Here is a 24,092-nt window from a genome sequence, read left to right as displayed (position 1 = left end):
TTTCACCAGAGGGCTACCTGATTGCTCCCCTAAAATAGCATGCAATTACTCTTACCTTGCATGGAGTATCCCTAGCATCAAGTCTATAGGTTCCTAAATGGATAAAGCCTAAATAAAAGATTTCTCAATGCATCTTGTTTCCTCACTGTTTGATGATGGTTACTGTTTGATTTGTTTGCACAGTATCTAGAATGCCCTGGGTGATTTCTACATTAATACATTTAAGGTCTGAACTTGAGCCAGTGTTTTGGTTTCCTTCCATTTTGTTTGAAAATAAAATAAGGATGCCACTAAGAATACACTTGTTGCTGCAACCATATTTGATATTCCTCTAAGAAGTTTGAAGTCTAGAATAGAAAGAATTACAGACATTACCAAGGTTTTTTTTCAAAGATTTCATGTATATTATTCATAATATTTTTGCCAGGAAAGTTCCTTCTGATGAGGAGAGTCTAGAGATTACACAGAGATAGTTATTGCCAAAAGACTGAATGTTGCATGAAATAAAACTGCCAATTTACAGTTGATTTTCAGCAGTTATGTAGTGTTCTTATACTTACTTCCTGATACTAAATATGTGTTCCTTTGCAACTGTGTAATAGCTGTGTAGATGATGATGATGATAAGGGAGGTAAACATCAGACAAAGAATTACTGAATACCAGAGGTAACGGATTCATATCCAAGTGTGAGCATAAAGATCCAAGAACAGAACAAATCTTCTGTCTTCAAGGGAATATGTTGAACCAATATTCCAGATCACCACCATTAAGCATTGATTTGTCACATGGATTCTGAACTTTATCATGTTTGCCTTCCTTTAAAAACACGAACATCAGGGGAGCCTGGGTGGCTCAGTTGGTTGAGTGTCCGACTTCGGCTCAGGTCATGATCTCACAGTCCATGAGTTCGAGCCTTGCGTCAGTCTCTGTGCTAACAGCTCAGAGCCTGGAGCCTGCTTCAGATTCTGTGTCTCCCTCTCTTTGCCCCTCCCCTGCTTATTCTCTCTCTCTCTCTCTCTCTCTCAAAAATAAATAAACGTTAAAGAAAAAAATGAATAAAAAAAAAAAAAGAAAAAACCACGAACATCAATTTAGAGGTCAGAGGAGAATAATCTAGTAGCAGTTTGTCCATTGGCAGGAGGCTCTCAGAAAGGAAAGATAATATAAATCTAGGGATAGATTCAGGATTAGAACACAGCAGTTGGTTGAAACCATTCAATACAATGCTCACTGGCTCCTCTGCCATTTCATGGGCTGTCTTCAGCAAATGTTCTACACATGCCTCTATATGTGCAGAACCCCCGTAGCTGGTGTGTTGAGGTAACAGGTGTGCAAACAATCCCCATATCTGTATTCTGACAACCAACTCCCACATCAGGCACCTACTAGCCCCAAAACTGAGAGCCTGACTCCAGCTGATACTCAAGGCAATCCCTTCACTCCTTCTTAGCCCTCATCTCCCATCTCAGCCCCAAGGAGCCTTAGACCTTCCCTGACCCATCAGTTTCCTCACCTCTTGCTTCCCCATCCTTGAGGGTAGGCAGAGCTAGGCACAGGTCACTGCAGTCTATATACAAACACACACACACACACACACACACATTTTATATATATCTACATACAAAGTACATTTTATAAATAATACTTATTTTCATAAGTGATACCTATAAATATCTTAATCTATGCTCATATAAAAGTATATTTGGCATTCTATTAGTATGTGCATAATTATTTGTAATAGCTTGAGTTTCAAAAAGCAACTAATACCGGTTATGTCCTATTATGGATGTCAGGTGTTAGTGAAATCAGAAGTTCTGTAAACATCCTGCTTCTGCTCTTAGTTTCTTAACTACTTTAACCTGTAGAGTAGTTCCTGGTACATAGTGACAGCTCAGCAAATATTAAATCAAAAGGAATGGCCTAGAGGAAATACCGGACTTGGAGCTAGAATATCTAGATTCAAGTTTAGACCGATTCACTACAAATGTTCTTCAGCTATAATATGGGAATAATACCTCCCGCTTGTCCCTGCTTTCCTCAGAGGGATATTGATGGCAGAAATAGTAATAGTTCCAGAAGCAGTAATAGTATCAGAAGAATTAGCTTTAGTAGCAAGAAGAGTGACAATACGAAGGTAGAAATTACATTTACTGTATAAACAGTACATTGGAATAAATTCATTCATTCGTTTGATTGTACCAAGAACCATACAATTGGCCAGATACAGAGTCTTTACTCAGGGAGTCACCATCTAGCTGGAGGACAAAGTTGTGCATGCCAGGGAGATAACTACTCGTACACAAAGATATACAAGGATGTTTTCTGTTTTCCTTCTCAGGGTGAGATGCTATACATGAACCTCAGGGAAAGATGGCTAGCCCCTTCAAAGTAGTTCTTTTTCATGCCATTTCCTGGAACAAATGTCTTATCTTAGGTAACTTTTTTCCTCTTGTATTTACCTAGGTCCTCTTTTGGCAGACCATTCATTGATGCACCGTACCAGGTGCTTTGCTAAACCCTGAATTTCAAAGAAAACAGAATTCCTCCCCTCAAGTAAAGAATTTTCCCCCATTGCCAGGAAAAGCAATAAGAACTTACCAAAGGGACCGCTTTGAAGATAGCTAAAAGCTCACTTTGAAATGAAGTCTCAATATCGAGAGGTGTAGTGTCATATCTGAAACTTGCCTTCAAATATTGCAGCAAGAAATACATGTGTACACAGAGACAGAATGCAAATATGACAAAATGTTTAAAACAGTTGCATATTGAGAGTATAAGTTCATAATACTATTATTTCAACTTTTCTATATGTTCAAAATATTTCAATAAAAAGTGGGAGCTAATAAGAACAAAACCTATAATGGAGTCGGATTACCATGAGTTGAAGTACAGCTTCAAAACAGTCTGGCAGTCTGAGCTGGGGGAAATTATTAACCTTTCTAGACCTCAGTTTCCCCATCTTGAAATGAAAATAATCTTTGTACCTATCAGGATGGGTTGTTATGAACATTAAATTGGATTACACATATCGAGCCCTTCTCCGAATGCTGACACTTAAGTAAAATAAATATTAGCTACTATTATTTTATTTTAAAGTAATACTTTTGTGAAATGGTGTAATCATTAAAATGTAGAAACCAGAAACAAAAAGAAAGTACAAAAAAGAATAAATAGAACAGACTAGAGATCCAGAAAGTCCTTCTAAAAATATGTTTAAAAGTCTTTTCCCAACATTTTAACCACATGGCTGAGCTAATAGCAAGTTAAAGGAAATCTGCTGATGTCAGAAAAAAAGTAGAAAGGGTATTTCCGGAGAGGTAAGCAAGATCTAGAGTGGGCGCTGCTCTGGGGGGATATGCTAACCTCTGGTGGTTTTGATGCTGAGTTTTAATGGTCCCATTAATGAGGGAAACAAAGGCAAGAGACATAGAGCTTAAAGTAAATCTCCTTACAGCTTGCTGCCCACTGATAGACACCTGGAACATGCAGAGCATGACCTTCCTCAAGGAACTCATGGCTGCCTTAGCGCCTAAATGTTCATGGTTCATTAAAACTGAAAGTAACCTTATCTTAACAGCAGCTAGCCCCTCAAAATCCTGAAAGCCTTGATTCCAAAATTCCTTAGAAACTTACTTCATCTCTATCCCCCGCCCCCCACAAACTTAAAAGTATATAATCAGTCACCCATCACAGCCCATCATAGGAGGCAAAGCCTAGGGCTTGCAAAATGCAAAATTTTATGTCAGAGACAAGTGAATGAAGTTAGGACTTCCATAAGGCAACAACAGCAGTAAGTGGTCTTCAGAAAAGCCCTGATGGACAAAGTGAGATGGGGAAGTTACTCGCTTAGTTCTGAATGGAGCCCATACTCACATGCATTTAGAATTAGAAGCTCTATCCCTGGGTACTCCAAAACCACAAGCTAAATTTTACTTGAAAATCTATTCACGTTGGTAGTACCTTCTAGCACCTGTGGAAACAAACACAATCCTATGTGAGAGAAGTTACTTTAAGCCCACACTTCAAAGAATTCCCAGACAGAATAACCCAGAGACATGAATTCATGATCAAAATTCATGGCACATGAAGACCAAGGTAACATGAGCAAAGGTCGACCTTAACAACAGACTACAGAATGTGATTCACAAAACTATGAGTTTGTTAAGATGAGTTTGATATATTAAGAAAAATAATAAAAGTATGGCAATGGAATAAGACACTTCAGAAGGCCAAATTTTGACCTCTAGAAGTAAAAAAATAAAATTACATTAAAAATTCAGTTATAGATTAAATAGCCAGATAGGACACAGCATGAACTGGGATATAGATCTGAAGAAATTATCCAGAATTTACTATAGACAATCAAAGTGGTAGAAAATATCGACTATCATATGGAAAGAATAAAAAGAATAGAATAGAGGAAATATTCAAAGGGAAAAAAGACGGAAAACTTTCCAGAATTGGCAAGACTGGTCCTCAGATTCAGCAGCAAAGTGTCTGATGCAAAAACAAATGGAGATAAACCCACATTATGTTGTAACTGCTGAACACCAAAAGAGACTACCTGAAAAACATGTAGGAAAAAAAGATCAATGGCATAAAAAAAAATTACAAAAACAATGAAAGATAACTTCAATAACCACAATGGAAGCCAGAGGAGAATGGATTTATGTTTTCAAAATGCTAAAAGAAAATAGCAAAAAATTACAAAAACAAGATAACTTTATTTCAAAAAAATCAGTTGAGAAAAAAAAAAAAACCTGAGAGTATTTACTACCAACAGAAACTACAAAGAATTTTCCAAAGGAGGAACACGAGTAAAAAGAAAAGTCATCTCAGAAGGGAGGTCTAAGATGCAAGAAGAAATTCTGAGCTTCAAAAATGATGAACATGGGGGTAAATGTAAACAAATAGCCACCTTATAATTTAATAATCAGGAAAAATGTCTGCATTTTAAGGCTTTAAAAAAAAAGCAAAGTAAAACTAAAATACTGCAATGGTATAACACTCACACATTATTGACATGAGTGCTTTTTAGGACAAAAGTAATGATGTTAATGTTACACTTTGCTAAATTAAAAAAGGAACTTAAGAATTTTTAGTGAAACCACTAAATGAAAAGAAATGTAATATACAACTTCCTTACTTCATGGAGTTTCTTTTAAATGCAAAGAAATTTGTTTTTGTTTTTGTTTTTGTTTGTGAAATTTATTGTCAAATTGGTTTCCGTACAACACCCAGTGCTCATCCCAACAGGTGCCCTCAATACCCATCACCCACCCACCTCTCCCTCCCACCCCCCATCAACCCTCAGTTTCTTCTCAGGTTTTAGGAGTCTCTTATGTTTTGGCTCCCTCCCTCTCTAACCATTTTTTTTCCTTCCCCTCCCCCATGGTCTTCTGTTAAGTTTCTCAGGATCCACATAGGAGTGAAAACATATGGAATCTGTCCTTCTCTGTATGATTTATTTCACTTATAAAATGCAAAGAAATTTGTATTAGGATCAATGGTTTAACAATAGCTAAAATACTCCTGGAAAAAAAAAAGACTGGAAGTATCTGTCCTTCTGGATATTGAGTTAGGCGCCAAGGTATTGACACAGGAATAAACAAACAAACAAAAACAAAGTATTCAGATACTAAAAGAGAAGTATTTTCAAACTGGATTAAATAAAAACATAGCGCAGTATATGCCGTTTCAACATCATACTGGAGTGTCTAATAATAACATTTAACACTTATTAGGGATACATGTACCAGGCACTTTACATGAATTAATTTATTTAATCCACACACAGTCCTATGAGGTGTACATTTTTGCCATTTTTGCCATTTTCATCCATTTTTCCAGTGAGAAAACTTGGGTTATATAGCTTGTCCATGGTTACACAGCAAGTTAGTAGCAGAGGTGTGTTGACCCAGAAAGACGGACTCCAAAATCCATGCTCTTAACCACCACACTATACTTTCCCAGCAAGCAAAATAGAAACAGAAATTTTAAAACAAGGGTTATAAAGGAAGAAACAAAACTGTCTCAGATGACAATTGTCTACATAGTTAACCCCCAAACATTTGCAGATAACATATTAGAAATATTGAGTGTTTAGCAAAATTGATGGATATAATATCAATATATAAAATCCCATTTTATTTCAATAAACCAAAAGAAGTTAAGAAAGCATACTTTTAAAACAATCATTTAAAATAGCAACCAAAAGTAAGATGCTCAGTAGTGAATCTAACAAAATTTGTGCAAGGACTTTATTTAGAAAATAATTTTTTAATGTTTAAATATTAATGACCTAAATAAAGAGATATACCATATTCATGGACAGAAACAAGCAGTATTAAAAGATATTAATCTTTTCAAAATGTTTTATAGATTCAATGCAATTGCCATAAAAATTCGAACAGTATTTTAAAAAATTTTTTTAATGTTTATTTTTTAGAGAGAGACAGATCATGAGGGGGAGGGGCAGAGAGAGAGGGAGACACAGAATCCAAAGCAGACTCCAGGCTCTGAGCTGTCAGCACAGAGCCCAACGTGGGGCTTGAACTCAAACTGCAAGCTCATGACCTGAGCTGAAGTCAGATGCTTAACTGACTAAGCCATCCAGTCGCCCCTATCAGTATATTTTGTGGAACTTCCCAAACTGATTCTGAAATGTAGATCTGAAGATCAATGGTCTCAGGATAACTAAAACACTCCTGAAGGAAAAAATAAGACTGGGGGCATTTTTTTCTTATGGATACTGGCTTATTATAAAGCTAGAGCAATTTAGGCACCAACATCCTGACATAGGGGTAGACAAACCAATGAAACGGGATAGAGAGCCCAGAAATAGTCCATGTATATATAAAAGCCAAATATAAATTAGAACTATCACACAGCTAAATAGACAAACAAACAAGAAAAAGGACTGACAAGTCAAGCTGAAACAATTGTTACTCATATGGGGAAAATGGATTCAAATACTCACTTTGTCAATGATAAAAATCTATCCCAGGTGGATCAAAGACTTAAATATCAAAGGTACAACTTTTAGGGAAAAAATATCAGGGAATACCTTTATGGCTTCAGCATAAGAAAGAATTTCTTTTAAACAACTCAAAAAGCCCAAACTATAAAGAAAAGATAAATGAATTCAACTACACTTAAAGTAAGGACTTCTATTCAGGAAAACACACACACACACACACACACACACACACACAGATGGACAATAAAGGTGGTAAAAGGTAAGTTACATTCTATGAGACTATATTTGCAACATGTATAACTGCTAAAAGGCTAGTGTCCAGAATATATAAGAAACTCCAACAAAGCAATAAGAAAACGACAATCCTTTATAAAAGTGGTCAAAGTACATCAACAGACATTTCACAGATAAGGAAACACAAGTGGCCATTAAAAGATAATTCAAACTCAGTGTTAATCAAGAGAAAGCAAAATGAAAACACAGTGATATGCCATTTTATTCTCATGAAATTGATAAAAATCTGAAAGTATTGACTAAGATATAAACCAAAAGAAATTCTGAGATAATAGTGAGTTTAAATTGGTGCAATTTGGAAAATAATTGGGCATTCTCTTGTAAAGTTGAACATAAGCATTCCTCCTGACCTTGTGATTCTATATGAGTCTACATCTTTGGGAAATTTATATATTTGCACCAACAGATATATCTAAAACTGTTCATAGGAGTATTATTTGTAATATCAAAAAACTGAAAAATAACCCAATCGTCCAAGTAGAATAGAGTGGGGAAAAAATCATGTGTCATACACCTCGCAATGGAATACTATACAGCATGAAAAATAGATGAACTATACCTACATTCATCAATTCAGATGCATCTCAAGAGTTATACCGAGAGAAGAAAGCTAGACACATAAAAACATATAGTATAATCCCATTTATATAAAGGTCAAAAGTAAAATTCTATAATTTATTTCTTAGGGAAATATACTATGTGGTAAAAGCATTTTAAAAAGCAAGCCAATAATAACAAAAATTTGAATTCTAATTCCTTTCTGGAGAAGGGAGAAAGGAGATGAGATCATTGAGAGACATATAAGGACACTCAAAGTTGCTGTTTTGCTCCATTTATTAATGTACATTCTTGTTCATTTTGTTGCTTTTTAAGATGTACAAATATCTTAAATATTCCTCTGTTTATGACCTATTTCTCCAAAATAAAAAATACAGACCATCTGAAAACATGTACTTTGACAATACTTTCCATGAGTATCACCTATGACTTAATACATCTAGCTCAGATTTCAACACAAACCATAAAAATTAAAATAAAATAATAAAACAATGTGGGAAAAATTTACCCTTTGCAAAACACCCAACACATTTAAAGAATTATTATGATCACTTCAGTACTTTGTCCAACAGCTTGCATTGGGGATCGTTTACTGCTAGGGTAAAATAAGTTGGTAGGAGTGCTTTCACTGCAGACAGCCCCCTCATAGCAGGTGGCAGACAATTAGCACCACCAAATATGGAAAGAATTCCATGATATTTGATGATCATGAATGGCCATGTTATCTCCTTGTGATAGAGGCATTGTCTGCCCTGGCTGAACTTTCAGTCTATACAGTGGAATAGATCATAAACAAGGAAATGAGCCAATGAATTGTGAAGAGTACTGTTAATAAAATGAACAGGGTTCAGTAATAGAAAATAATAATAAGCAGGTGTGTGGAAAGGATTCGATCCTACCAGGCTGACCAAAAGGAGCCTCTCTGAAGAGATGGCATAGAAGAGATGACCCGGGGGAAGGGAAAGGGACCCATTTAAAGAATATGACAGGGAGAGAATTGGCCCCAAGAGGAGGCAGGATTCCAGGGTACAGGAAGTATACCTACCAAGGCTGGAGAGGAGATTTTGGTCTCTGAGAACATAGGGGCTGAAAGGTAAAATGTTGAGAAAGTCAAGAGTGGGACTGCAAAAGCGGACTGGGACCAGATCACGCAGGGCCTTGAAGGCCATGCCAAGGAGGTCTGATTCTTTTTTCAAACATCACTAGAAAGAAATGGAAATGGTTACAGTGTAGAAGCCGCATGATTGAATTTCCGCTTTCAGAGATTGCTCTGACTGCTAATTAGTGAATAGTAGAAACAGGGAGACAGTTACTGTAGTCATTGTACATTGGAAGAGAAGGACGGGGTAGAACTAGGGTTGTAGCAGTGTTAGCAGAAATCAAGCGAACAGATTCAAGCTACATTTTACACATGAAATTAATAAGATGTGCTGCGAAATCAGTTGTGGGGGAAAATGATATAAAACTGGTATGTCAAAAATGTACATCATTCTCATTTGCTAAGGATGCACAGTTGTTTTGGTTATTTCAACTGATTTCTGTCTTCTTTGACAGAAGTTAGAAAACATAAGAGCAAAAACCTCCTGGGGCACCTGGGTGGCTCAGTGGGTTAAGTGCCGACTTCGGCTCAGGTCATGATCTCACGGTTTGTGGGTTGGAGCCTTGCATCAGGCTCTGCGCTGGCAGCTGAGAGCCCGGAGCCTGCTTCAGATTCTCTCTGCCCCTCCCACGATCACACTCGGTCTCTCTCTGTCTCAAAAATAAATAAACATTAAAGAAAATTAAAAAAAAAAAAAACAACCTCCTGATTACTCATAGCATTTGACCGCACTGCCCAAGCCACTCTCTGGCACACACATTCTCCCAGGGGAAACAGGTGGAACGATCACAAACATGTCAGTATGTCACCAACTCTTTCGATCATCTGTAAATGTATATAAAACTCTCTCTATATAAATAACATCTCATTATTGTGTTTATTCTCCAGTCTCAGATTTTCATGGAGGTGGACGATTTGAAGCCTTTCGCTACACAGCCGACTCATCTGTGCCCCCCATTTCCAAACACAGGTGTGATACCCTGACCCCCCAACTTCTGGAATAATAAAATAAGCTAATGCTTCCTGAGAGCTTACTAGGCAGCAGGCGCTGCTCATAACACTTGTAAATGTTAACAAGTGAAATCCTCACTTCAGCCCTGAGAGCAAGTTACTCTTATTATTCCCATTTACTGTACATGAATTCAAACATGTTTACTGTTTCTGAAGCGTTAGGCTTTAGAAGGCAGCTCCTTCTGACTGACACCAAAGAGTGTGTTTTAAGCTGCTCAAATTGCACTTGAAGAATCTTAAATGTCTTTGCTGATTAATTGTGGTGAAAAGAGCCAATCAAAAATTTAGGAAACATACAAATATTGGGAAAACGAATCAATCTCTCGCCCAACAAAAGACCGAAAATAAGTGATTTCTCTATCGCAAGGAGAGAAAAAGATGCAAGCAAATTTCAAGGAAATAAACCCTTTATTACCAAGTATTCCAAATGTTACAGAGTATATAGAATGAAACCAGACAGGATCCAAAGATCCCCCTTCAAATGGGGGGGAAAAGAATCTAACATCTGGATGTATAAAACTTAGCTTTTATTTCAGTTTTGTTTTGTTTTGTTTTGTTCTCAGCTGTCACACTCTAAAACAGCTAACACTGAAATCTTTCTCAGGAGCTGTAAAATCCACGTGTGTTGACAGCTAGAGGAGACACAGCCTCTGGGGTGGAAGTCTCTCGCTTGCATTTAAGTACTAAGCCCGTAATGAATGGTTTAGAGTCATCCTAAGTCTGTAATGCGCAATTTATGGTGGCTCTCAACCTCAGCTACACATTAAAATCACCTGGGGTGCTTTCTTAAAATACTATCCCCAGAGATTTTTTTTTTTTTGGCTGTTCTCAGGTTGGCCCTGGGAACCAGTAGCTTTTACAAATCCCTAGGAGATTCTAATGTACCACCAAAGCTTGAGAACCACTGCTTTGGACCCAAGCCTGTGGGCATTCTCATGGCGACAACAGAGCCGTGCTCTTGGGTTTATCACTGCCCCCCAGAAGGTAAGAAAATCAGCAAGAAGCTAAAGGCATCTTCTGAATTAATACAGCCACGAGGAGCAAACACTGTGGTTAGACCTCTCCCTCCCCTTCCTGCGCTGGCATTCGGAGGAACTGCTTACCAGCAACGCCCTCTGGGGAACTCAGCTGCCCATCAAGTTGGCCACTGCTGACAACTTCCTTCAGATTTATTTGCTTCCATATAACATGTTAACACTCTGAGCATCAATAAACACTATAGTTTTCTTCATTGTGAGTATGAATTTGCTAAGTATAGATTAGACAAGGAGAAGGCACCAAGTAGAGACATAGAGTACCTAGTATGTGTTGGACGTTTTGTATATTTTGCTTTTAATCCTTACAACAACCGTCTGAGGAAGGTATTTTTTATTTTGGTCCTCCAATGAGGAAACTGAAGTTCAGCGGGATTATTAAGTGATTTCTCAAGGTCACGGGGCTACTGAGAGGAACACTGGGGAGGAGATCCATTCGATTTTTTACTATACCACACTGCCCCCTAGGGCTGCAGGCGTCAATGGCAAGCAGGGGCCGTTAAAAAAACTTGAAACGCCTGAAGGCTGGAAGCTTGAAATCCCATGGTGGACGTAATTGGCTGTGATTGCTCTTTCCTCTGAACCCTTAGAGCCTTTTCTGTTGGTACCACTCACTGGCTTAGCACTTAACTCTTGCCGCCTTTTGTTAATCGCCAGTTCATGTGCTTTCAGCTCATTGCCGTTACAGGCAAGCTCAGGCAGGGCAAAGACGATTCTTGATAGTTTTAATCCACCTGAGAGCCTAAATTTGCCTTAGAGCACAGCTCCTGTAACTGTATTGTACTTACGAATCACCTATAAACTTTGTTAGAAAGCAGATTCTAACAGACTGTCTGGGTGGGCCTGAGACTCTGTATTTCTAACGGGGATACCGCCAGGGATACCGGTGCTACTGGGGAGAGGATCACACACTGAGCAGCAAGGAACTCATTATTCCAAATAAGTGGGGTTTTTAACTATAATTTTGAAACAAGCAGTAGTGGGTGTAGTTTAGTAAATTATATTTCACCACGTATTTTACTTCTTAAAAAAAGTTGTCTCATTATCCTAATGAGACTGTCTACAATCGTTCCTTTCCCACTCAGTGAATCTTTGCAGGTTGATTTGCTGATAGGTAGGACATCGCAACATGAAAAGAAAACACCTACAAATTACCGTTGCATTTTTTATGAATAACACAAAGAAACATTAGCTGGTTAATCAATGGTTTAAAACAAATAAGGATGGTAATACACCCCTCTCGTCATTGCTCCTATTAGCTCAGGACCCCCTCCTGTGGGGCCATGACATCCTTGGGGATGGCATGGTAATTAGGTTGCTTCTGATAGGAAAGCTGGAGGTAAGTCTAACTGTACTCTGAGTGAGACCAGTCATTAAGAACATCAGCTTCAGGGTCAGTAGACCTGAGTTCAAGCCCTTGCTAACTTTTTTACTTTTCAAAGCTCATTTCTTGTCCAGTACCACCCCAAAGCAAGACTTGTAACTCTGACTAGCCCCAAAATAGTCCCAAGTTCAAATCATTAACGAGAAATATATTCATACACTCCATAGAAGAGCTTTTCTCATTCAAAAAATGAAGTATTTCAATATTGATTTTGTGGTCCAACACATTAAAAGGCTTTATGTTGTAGTTCATACAATAAAACATTATAAATCCTTAAATATACCTTATCACGGTTTGGAAAAGACATCTTTCTGACATTCACTTCTGTGCCTTCCCACCCCCAACGCACAAACACACATCCTGCTATTATGGAACAGTGCTTTACATGGATATAACTGTATGCCTCAGGCAGCCTCAGTTTCCTCAGCTATAAAAGGGAACTAATAATTCTTTATAGGTTTCTATGAAGGTTAGATGCATATCTCCCTTCAAAACTCCCTAGCAACCCCAACCAGCAGGTCTCTCTAGACCATTTCCCCCCATGCACCCCTCTAACCTCCATCTTACCGGCCATACCCCCCAATTTTCTATGTCCCTTTTTAGAGTGATTTGCTGGTCTCTTGGCTTTTCCAGCTGGGATCCAATCCTTTAGATGACAGTGGAGAGTTAGACGTAGCAAATAAATAATTTCACACACACACAGTTCTCTCTAAATATTTATTAAATTAATAAATGGCTGGCCTTCCTATAAGCCAGGAAACCCCAGGGGATCCTCAATATTGAGTTCCAGAAAATCTATTAGAAAAATTAGAGGTGGAAACATTAAGAAGTTTCAGATATCTATATCCCTCTTCATTGGATTTTCTCCAGCCCCTTTTCACAAGGAGAAAAGAACAAATCAAAGGCAACACCAATTTTTGATGGAATCTCAGACATAGTGCTTTAGCAAGGACATCAGGATGTCAGAAATGCTGTTTGATAGCACCTAGAGCTCACATCTCCCTATGGCAGTCTTAAAAATGTATTTAGAAACATAAGAAATGCCCAGCCCCATAAAATCCGTGTGATTCACTTAATACACACTTAAGCTGTCACATGGGTGAATTGAGGATATTATTACTTCAAATATAGGTTTGTTACAAAGAGTAATGGAAATGGCATGTATCTTTCTTATCCTGGCAGTTAACACTTAGTAGATACTTAGTAAATGTTCCATTCCAGCTTATCTGGGTAGCAATTTTCACCACAAATGTGCAGGAAGGAAGGTAGCAAACGCGTAGCCAACATCTGTGTTTGGTGAACTTAAAAATATAGAAAGCTCTGACCATGTCAAACAGTTTATATGTTGGGCAACCTTAGCTCTTGTAGCCTTCCAAAATCTTACAAAAGGAGGTTTCAAGTTCTAAAAAGTATAGCTGTCCATGTACAATCAACTTGCATTTTATGGCCAGGAAAGAGGGAATAATAAAAACAATGTGATGATAGAAAGTCCCATCACTACAAGAAAAACTTCATAAGAAGAGATCAAATCATAGCACCAGATAACAGGCAGTCTAGTAAATCAGTGACATTAAAATAACTATAAAAGAGGGGTGCCTGGGTGGCTCAGTCGGTTAAGCGTCCGACTTCAGCTCAGGTTATGATCTCACGATTCATGAGTTCGAGCCACATGGGCTCTGTGCTAACAGCTCAGCACCTGGAGCCTGCTTCTGATTGTGTGTGTGTGTCTCTCTCTGCCCCTCCCCTGCTTGCACTCTGTCTCTCTCTCTCAAAAATAAATAAACATCTTAAAAAATTAAAATAACTATAAAAGAAAATCTGAAAAAAATCCTTACCTAAGGAAAAACTGAGAACAAGGAAATAATGACTATTAATTGAATAAAATTTAAGCTATAAACTTAAGATAGACAAACAAGATATCTTCACCAGAGAGAAATTTTTATTAAAGTCATATAAAGTCATATAAAGAGTACCTGCACACAAAACCTGTGGCAAGATGTCAGAGCTAAATGATTGTATGGCAAACCAAAAACACAACACAAGACAAAACAAGAAAAGACCGCAAGATACTTTACATTACATATTTATTTAGCAATGAAATCACCTTTTCTATGTCTCTTAGGGACTCTCAAGTATTCAAGAAGCAATTGCCCTTAAAGTACTAGCTGAAAATCTATCCAATACTTCATTAATTGAATTATACGCAGTAAAATCTAGGGACTACAGTGAACACATTCAGGCAGTGTGCTCAGTACAAAATCTAGTACATGCGATTAACATTTCTAAGGCCAGAAAGAAAGCCCATGGGAATGAAGGTAATTTCCAGATTTTATCCACGTGTGGAACATGTCACACTACCTCCTCTCCTGGAGGTTTCTGAGGAATGCATTTTATTCCAGTTGCAGCCGAAGGCATGTTAGAACTTCTCAGACAATGTGTACTCTATACCTCTGTCTCCCCTGCGTGTTGGACGTGATTCCTTAAGAACCTATGTAAATGATCATGCTCAGGGATATCTTCTGTCTTCCTTTTCCTTTTCCTTTTTGTTTTTGTTTTTGTTTTTTTTTTCAAGTTCACATGCCCATATTCCTGTTGATTATCTTACTAATGCTATAACTTTAATAAGCCGCCACCACCACCTAAAAACCTGCGGAGTCTATTAAAACACATTCTCGGGGTGCCTGGGTGGCTCAGTCGGTTGAGCGTCTGACTTCGGCTCAGGTCATGATCTCACAGTTTGTGAGTTTCAGCCCCCGCATCGGGCTCTGTGCTGACAGCTTAGAGCCTGCAGCCTTTGTGGATTCTGTGTCTCCCTCTCTCTGCCCCTCCCCCACCAGTGCTCTGTGTCTCTCTCTGTCTCTCAAAAATAAGTAAATGTAAAAAAATATATATATTTTTAAACATTCTCAAATCTTGAGCTGAGAAAGAGAAGTACTAGCTAAACATCAGTAAGGACTGTTGTTGCAAAATATCAGAGACATACCAGCAGTCACCCATATTTTCTATTGAAAAATGAAACACTTAGAAGAGCAAATGTTAGCCCTAGTAAGGCAAGTACGTTGAGTGAAACCAGCATAGAAACGGGAGAGGGCTCATCTCAAACTCAATTCCCAAATAAGGATGGGGAATCGTGCCGTTGACTTCAGAACAGGGCTCATGACCCTCCAGAGCAGTTAGTCACTTGCGTGGCAAATTCCAAAAATTCCAGAAAATTATCCTCATCCCAGCCACATCACATAGCCATATCTACCAGAAATGCACGTCTCTTGGATGATGGTTGCAATTGCTATTATCTTCAGGGCTGCTTTTGTCGGTTTCCGGTTGTTGTCCTCCACTTGGATGAGAGTGGTATTAGAAAGGTAATGCTTCGGACCTTGTGTAGTAGCGGGATCTAAATGTATCTGTCCCTTTCCCAAGAGCTGCAGTGGTGAAAAGATGGAATGAAGAGTGTAGGAGGACAGAAAGGCCCAGGGGGAGAGAAGGAGCAGGAGGGGGGCACTAATGACTCTAAAGACTGAGTTTACCTAAGGCTGCAGCAGGGCAAACATTTGTTTAATGAAATCATACATAGAACAAAAACACAAAACAAAACAAAAAACCACCACCACCAACAACAACAAAAGCATTTGAAACAGATAAGCCTAGAGCTGTTCTGATTGCTGTTACAGTTGGAGCCTGGACCTCTGCCCACTGTCCTTTCCTTCCAGTCGCCCGTGAAGTTCAGAAGGTGCTAGGGTTCCAGGAAAGATGCTTTGAAAACCACTGGCCCATTGGAAGTTGATACAGTGAAAGAGATCATCTCTGATGTAAGAACCGTTCCTTCCTTTACACCTGTAATTATACAGCGGCGACGCATAGACCACTGGCACCATTCAAGGGCAGTTCCGAGCCCCCACCACACACAGCGCCCAGCCCCCAACCCCCTTCAGGAGGAGTTGCCGTGGGAGCAGCAGCCGGCGGGTGTCAGAAAGGTAAACTAAGTCCCAGGCAGCTGAGCTACGAACCGCCTATCCCTGAGCTAGAGGCGACGTGCCACCACCCCAGTCACACCACTTCTGTGTGTCCTTCCACGCCCAGGTCAAAAAGCCTGGGAGGGCCGCTGAGCGACCCCCGGAGCAGGAGCCAGTCCGAGCCCAGGGCGCCACCACCGCAGGAGCAATGTGCAACAGCGTTGCTTTCGTGGCCTGCTCACAGGGGACTGTCCAAGTTCCCGGGATGCAGAATAACACAGCCCATCCAGAAGAACTAGTCACAAAACTAAAACACATCGGGAAAGTCTCCTTTGGAGAAGTTTTCAAAGGAATTTGATACTGCACCCAGCAGGTGCTTGCTATTAAAGTCCCAGGCCCCGAGGGAGCCAAAGAAGAAACTGCAGGCATTCAGCAAGAAATCGCTGTTTTGAGTCAGCGTGACAGCTCATATGTAACAAAATGCTATGGAGCATATTTAGAGCGTTCAAAATTAACAATGGAATACCCGGGTGGTGGTGGTTCATCCCTGGCTCTTCCTCAAGCTGGTCCATTTGATGAGTGCCAGATCGCTACCCTGCTAAAGGAAATGTTGAAAGGTCTGCACTGTCTCCGTTCAGAAAAGAAAATTCACTGAGACAGAAAAAGCTGCCAGCATCTTGCTGTCAGAACAAGGAGATGTTAAACCTGCTGACTTTGGAGTTACTGTCCAGCTGACAGATACACAAATTAAAAGAAATACCTTTGTGGGAATACCATTTCGGATGGTTCCTGAACTTCTTCAACGGTGGGCTTGTAACTCAAAAGCTGACATTTGGTCATTGGGAATTACTGCTATTGAACCATCCAAGGCAGAGCCACCTAACTGTGATGTGCATCCAATGAGAGTTCTGTTTCTTATTCCAAAAAAATCCCCCAACTCTTGTTGGAGACTTTACTAAGTCCTTTAAGGAGTTTATTGATGCTTGCCTGAACAAAGAACCATGATTTTGTCCTACAGCTAAAGAACTCCTGAAACACAAATTCATTGTAAAAAAAAAAATTCAAAGAAGACGTCTTATTTGACAGAACTGATAGATCAGTTTTAGAGAAGGGAGGCAGAAGGGCACAGTGATGATGAAACTGATTCTGAGGGCTCTGATTCAGAATCCACCAGCAGGGAAAAAAAACATTCCTGCTGAATGGAGCTTTACCAGCATGTGAAAGAAGCCCAATCCAAAGAAGCAAGATCTTGCACAGACCCTGAGCCATTGGTCTATGGTAATCACACCTGCATTTGCTGAACTTAAACAGCAGGATGAGAATAACGCTAGCAGCAATCAGGCGGTTGAAGAACTCCAGAAACATATTGCTGTGGCAGAAGCCGCCTGTCCTGGCATCACAGATAAAAAGGTGAAGAAATTAATGGAAAAATTTCAAAAGCATTCAGCAGATGGATTCCTTGAAGGGACTCCTTATTATTGGCTTCTACTTCATACAGACCCAGAGAAACCCACCAAAGCTACTTCAGCCTTAACAACGCTTAACTCATGAGCTCTGTGTGCCTTTTGGATCTTGGCAGCATTAAAGATCTGGGAGAAGCCATTCAACTACCTTGTGATAGTGTTTATCATGTTATATATATATTTTTTTTAATTTTTTTTTCAACGTTTATTTATTTTTGGAACAGAGAGAGACAGAGCATGAACGGGGGAGGGGCAGAGAGAGAGGGAGACACAGAATCGGAAACAGGCTCCAGGCTCTGAGCCATCAGCCCAGAGCCTGACGCGGGGCTCGAACTCACGGACTGCGAGATCGTGACCTGGCTGAAGTCCGACGCTTAACCGACTGCGCCACCCAGGCGCCCAAATTTTTTAAATTTTTTTCAATGTTTATTTTTTGAGAGAGAGACAGAGCATGAGCAGGCCAGGGGTAGAGAGAGGAGACACAGAAACCGAAGCAGGCTCCTGGCTGTGAGCTGTCAGCACAGAGCCCGACGTGGGGCTCGAACTCACAAACCGTGAGATCGTGACCTGAGCCAAAGGCGGACACTTAACCAACAGAGCCACCCAGGTGCCACTTTATCATTTTATATTTTAAAGAGATTACTTTGTAAGGAATAACTTCTAATACTATGGTTTCCCCTGTATTCTACTAAATGTTGAGAGACAGTTTTGCTTTTAGGTATCATTACTTAAGTGACTGGCATTGAAAACCTTTCCTGTTTTGATCTTTAGTTAACTGTATGCACACAGGTCTTTCAAAGTCATCCTAAATATTCGACTTTTGTAACCCATCAAGCTGCAAAATGCTTTTTTAAAAACATGAGCATATTCTAAAAATGACTATTGGTGGGGAGATGGAAACAAGTCTTACCTTCTTAAACAGAGGTTTTTCATAAGCTCTTGGAAATGAAACCTGGAAAAGTATTGACTCTTCTACAAAGTTGGTATGATATTCCAGGCAGCTCAGTGACAATCATATTTGAGAGCCCTGCGTTTGAAGCATTTATAGGCAACAGAGCTACCTCTTGGTGTGTGGTATTTACCTTCTCTTTTAGAAGAGACAATTAACCCTTATTTAACACGGTTGGAAATTTAAAGCAATGCTAATTAGCCATGGATGGGGTTTTGGCAGTACTGAAGAAATTAGTCAGGCTTCATTTTTAAAAACTTCAACCCGGGGCACCTGGGTGGCTCAGTCGGTTAAGCGTCCGACTTCAGCTCAGGTCATGATCTCACAGTCTGTGAGTTCGAGCCCCACGTTGGGCTCTGTGCTGACAGCTCAGAGACTGGAGCCTGTTTCAGATTCTGTGTCTCCCTCTCTCTCTGCCCCTGCCCTGTTCATGCTCTGTCTCTCTCGGTCTCAAAAAATAAATAAATAAACATTTAAAAAATAAATAAATAAAAACTTCAACTCATATTACATATTATATACCTGGATTTGGGGAGCTTAATAAAAGCTGATAATCATATGATTAAATACCTGATCAACAGGTATAGAATATACTCATAGCAGCATATTTTTTCATGGTAGTAAAATGTCCTATAAACTGTTTATACATTTTTGTTCTTCATAATTACCCAGTACATAAGTATCATTTGTTCATATGAAAATAACCATAGGACAGGCTGATCTCTGCCCAAAGTTAGGTTAGACGGTATAGTTAATTTTCAGTTATATTTATGGTACTGTAACATGGGTAATACCTTTTCATTTTTAAGCCCAGTATGTATATTATGCCTGCCTAAGTTCTGAACTGGGGCTGTATTTCATTAGTTATAGAATTATTGATATTAATTAGTTTTGATAGTTAATGTTTGGATCTGCACAGTTTTGTTTTGTCACAGAAGTCATTTTTAAAAATCTGAATAATTGCCAAATATTAGAAGAAAAATGTTCTTCAAGTAAAGAATACAATTTTTAGTCAAAGTGGCCATTACCTCCTCTTTTTCTGTAATAATACAGACATTTGAATAACTTGTGGTTGTGTCATATACCAAGAAATTTCTTTTGAGTGGTGCCTATACTATAACAATTACTTTTAACACATTATATTTTGAAGTGATAGTTCAGTTAAAATGTTCACCTGCTATGTAACTGAAACTGAATTTCAGTTTGTAATCTATAGAAATCTGGAAATAATTTTGCAACTCATCTCATGGATGAAATGAATATTTTTGTAAAAGTAAATTCAACAAATTTATAAATTGATTATTTGAAACTTTACAGCTGTGTCATGGGTAGGAATTGTATTGCTTATTAATTATTATTGTTATTAGTCCTGTAAACTGTTTCTAGATAAAGCATACTCCAGGGTTTTGGGAGGTTTAAAAATAGATATTTAAATTTCAAAAAAAAAAACCCTATAATCAAAGTTTTATGATTTCGGGTGTTAGTTTCTGAACCGATAGTTGGGAGGATGAACACAGAAAAAAAAAAAGTTTGACAGTTGTTTTTCAGCCAGATTCTCTGTACTATTATCCTCTGTACTATTAACATGCCTGTTTTCAAATACACAGTGCTAACTTAAACAAAGGTAAGGGGGCGCCTGGGTGGCTTAGTGGGTTAAGCGTCCGACTTCAGCTCAGGTCATGATATCACGGTCCATGAGTTCGAGCCCCTTGTGGGGCTCTGTGCTGACAGCTCAGAGCCTGGAGCTTGCTTCGGATTCTGTGTCTCCCTCTCTCTCTGACCCTCCCCCATTCATGCTCTGTCTCTCTCTGTCTCAAAAATAAATAAACGTTAAAAAAAAATTTTTTAAACAAAGGTAAGTAGGGTCAGGCAGTCTCTCATATCCATGCACGGAGGTACTCCTCATCTCAGATGCTAAAGAGCTATAGAAACCCAGTCATTCCCTTCTTCATATATCCTGTTGCTGCTTCTTTCTTGCTGCAGGTGGGCTTATTCTACTCTAACTCCATGTTAAGGAAATGGCCGCTCTAACTCCTGATCTATGTCTCTGTACATGAAACCAGCCAGATTCCCAAACTAGGTGTATTAGAAAGTACTTTGCTCAGCCCAGCTGGAGTTGAGCACCTCCAACCCCATCAGGATAATCCAGCTGATAACTCTGCAGGGTTGTAAGGCAACTTTCAGAAAAGAGAGCAGGGTGCTGGTCAGACTAATGATAGCTACCCAGCGCCCCCTTCCTGGAAGCCTGTGCCCCCTGACATAGCAGTGATGTGCTGGACAGGCTTGTACCTTTTAGCAAGAGCCGATTCTACCTATCACTTCCCAACTCTGTGTTCAGTGATGTCATATTGGTAGCTTGAAATCAACCACGGTAGGCGTATTTATACCACGCAAACTGGCAAAAGCTATAAATCAGGGATCTCTTTTATTTCAGAAAGTCCATTTATGAGCACCACACCATCACACAAGTCTCCATATTTGTGATATTGGAGACAGTCATGTTAACATGGACTCACACACTGTGAAGCTCTGCAGAAAGCCTTAGTATCCTCTTCCTCACAAGTTTAGTCCTCTAGAAGGAACCCAGTAGACCTGTTCACTCAGGTGTGCTTATATGATGAAGAAAGCAAATAAAGCAAGACATAGGCACCACCATGGGCCAAATGCAGTATACTTCTGATTCTACACAAAGCCTTGTTTTCTCCTATACTTATTACAGGGTCAGACATAGATAAGAATGATCCTGAAGATTATCCACATTCTTGGTAAAAATAGAAAAACAGCAAATGAAGAACTCTAATGCAGAAGATGTGAAGAAATGGTAGAAAGAGGTTAGAAGAGCACTTCTTGGAATACAGTAGGGGTTCAATAAGTATTTTGGAAAGGAGGAAGAGAAGAAAGGAAATGGGAAAGGGGTGGGGGTACAGGAGCAAGAGGGAGACAGGGAAGACAGAGAATATAAAAGGAAATAATGAGCCGTCAATCAAAGGAAACAGTCCTCCACTGAGAGTAGAAGCAAATGGTCTATTAACTGATAAATACAAAAGCATTCATTCAACACATTGTATCAAGTGCTGAACCTGTGACAGGGCTGGGTGCACAATAGTTAGTAGGACAGGGTCCCTGCCTCAGGCACTGTGCAATTCAGTGGAAGAGAGGCTCAAATAAATCATCGTCTCAATGTTGGTACATATGATGATTAGATAACCGTGAGGTGCTGAAGGAGACCATAGAGAAGCTTTCATCCCATATCTGGGAGTCAGAAAAGACTTCCCAGAAAGGGAACATATAAACCAAGCCCTGAAGAACACATAAAAGCTTCACAAATGAATAGGATGAAGCAAAGGGAAATTCAGATGAGGGGAACATTTATAAAATGGGTTTGGTGGTAAAGAGAAATAGGCAATCGTGAGTCTGAAGGAAGTTCAGACTGGTTGAGTATAGGCAAGAGAGTAAACTGAAGAGCTACACCACACCAGGTCAGGGAGGCTTTCAGGCGTACTTGGAATTGGACTTTAAGGACAAAAGGGAGTTATGGAGAGGGATCTAAAGAAGAGAACGTTTTAGAAAAATCACTCAAATTAGTTCTCTTCTTCACCACCACCACTTTTTTCTCTCAACAGGATTGATACTACAACCCCCAGCTGTCTCCCTGATCCCCTCCATCCCGCCTCCAAACTATTTTCCACAGGGAAAGTAGAGAGACCAGCTGGTGGTTGTAACATCAATGCTGTTGAGAGAAGAGCAATGTGGAGGTAACGAGAAGTTTGAGAGTTACTTAGGGGATAAAGTCAGCAGGATTGGATGATTACCAGACCTTGGGGGATGAAGGAGAGAGTCACTAAGAGAGACTCCAAGATTCCTGACCTGGGCAGGCGGCCGGATGGTGGTGCTATTGAATATAAGAAGGAAATGAAAGAAAAACAGGTTTAGCAGGGTGTATCAGGAGTTTAATTCTGGGGTGCTGTGGGGCATCCTGAGAGAGATGTATAGTAGGCAATTAATTAGAAAAGCATATGAGAGGGATTACCATGATTTACAATTTTTTACATGTTGGGTTATGAGAGAGTCGATAACATTGCTTTTCCCCATCCAAGCTAGCAATCAAATGAAACCTGGCCATGAGCAGACAGAAGCAAAATATCACCTTTGATTATAGATACATGCCATGTTTGTGTGAAAGGATTTCAATGGAACCAGAGGATATGAGATGTAGAATCTCACACATGTGCCCTCAGGATAATGGACTTTAAGAACCAAGAGACTAACTTTCATTAAGTGTATGATTTACAGAAGACCAAGACTTACCTCCTGACCTGTGAACATCTGCCAAGAATCTCTCTACATCCTCAAGCCAATGAAATTACTTCTTGGACTCTGGCTCAACTTCCTCCTCTTTGCGTTCCTTACCATAAATACATTCTACTCCAAACCCTCCACAGACTCACCTGTAGCTTGTTATAGCATGGGTTTCCCGAATTGCAATTCCTCTGCTATTCCCAACTAAACTCAATTTCTGGTAATTTGTGTTGGCCTTCGTGTACCTCTTTATTTAGGTTGACATTTGGGAAACTTACATTGTCACTGTTGCATTTCTGATTTAGAGAGACTATGGTAGTCAGCCTCCAAGATGTCCCCCAATGACCCCTGCCCCATGGCATTCATGTCCCATACTAGGGCTGAATTTCATAACCAATAGAACATTGTGAAAATGGAAAATGTGATTTCTGAGGGTTATGAAAGACACTATAACTTCTCTCTTGCTTTCTTTTGGATCTCTTATTCTGTGGGAAGCCAACTTCCTTGTCATTAAATTATTTAGGCAGCCCTACAGAGGTACTCACATGGTAAGCAACTCAGAGGTCTTGCCAACAGCCATGAGAGTGAGCCACCTTGGAAACAGACCTTCCTAGTCAAACCCCTAGATGACTGAAGTCCCAACCAACATCCTGACGGTAACCACATGAGAAATCCAGACCCCGAACCACCCAGCTAAGCTGATTCTGAATTCTTAACCGACAGAAACAATGAGATAATAAATGTGAATTATTTTAAGCTACTAACTGTTGAGGGGAATTTGTTACACAGCAACAGATTAATAATACAGAAACTTACCAGGTCATAACACACATGCGAAAGAACTACAGGCTTCACCAATGGGTGTCCTGCCTTGTGAAAGACAGTGGTTCTCAAACTTCAGCATTCAACACAATCACCTGAAGCATTTATTAAAGTATAGATTACTGGTCCCCACCCAAGAGTAGAGACTTAGTAGGTCTGAGGCAGGACCTGAATTCTGTAATTCTGTAGTGAGTTCCAAAGATTTGGGAGTTGATCAAGGAACAGATGTGATAGATGTGAACACTGCAA

The 24,092-nt window shown here is 39.5% G+C and overlaps 1 pseudogene; it reads left to right on the top strand.

Annotated features, from left to right (window-relative positions):
- The window catches only part of LOC101097292, a 31,016-nt pseudogene extending 13,155 nt beyond the window's left edge, over positions 1 to 17,861 (top strand).
- The last annotated feature ends 6,231 nt before the right edge of the window (positions 17,862 to 24,092 follow it).

Source organism: Felis catus, chromosome A1 (assembly GCF_018350175.1).
Source record: "Felis catus isolate Fca126 chromosome A1, F.catus_Fca126_mat1.0, whole genome shotgun sequence".
Taxonomy (NCBI): domain Eukaryota; kingdom Metazoa; phylum Chordata; class Mammalia; order Carnivora; family Felidae; genus Felis; species Felis catus.
Note: the sequence above shows the minus strand (reverse complement) of the source record. Positions and strands in the feature narration are given on the sequence as shown.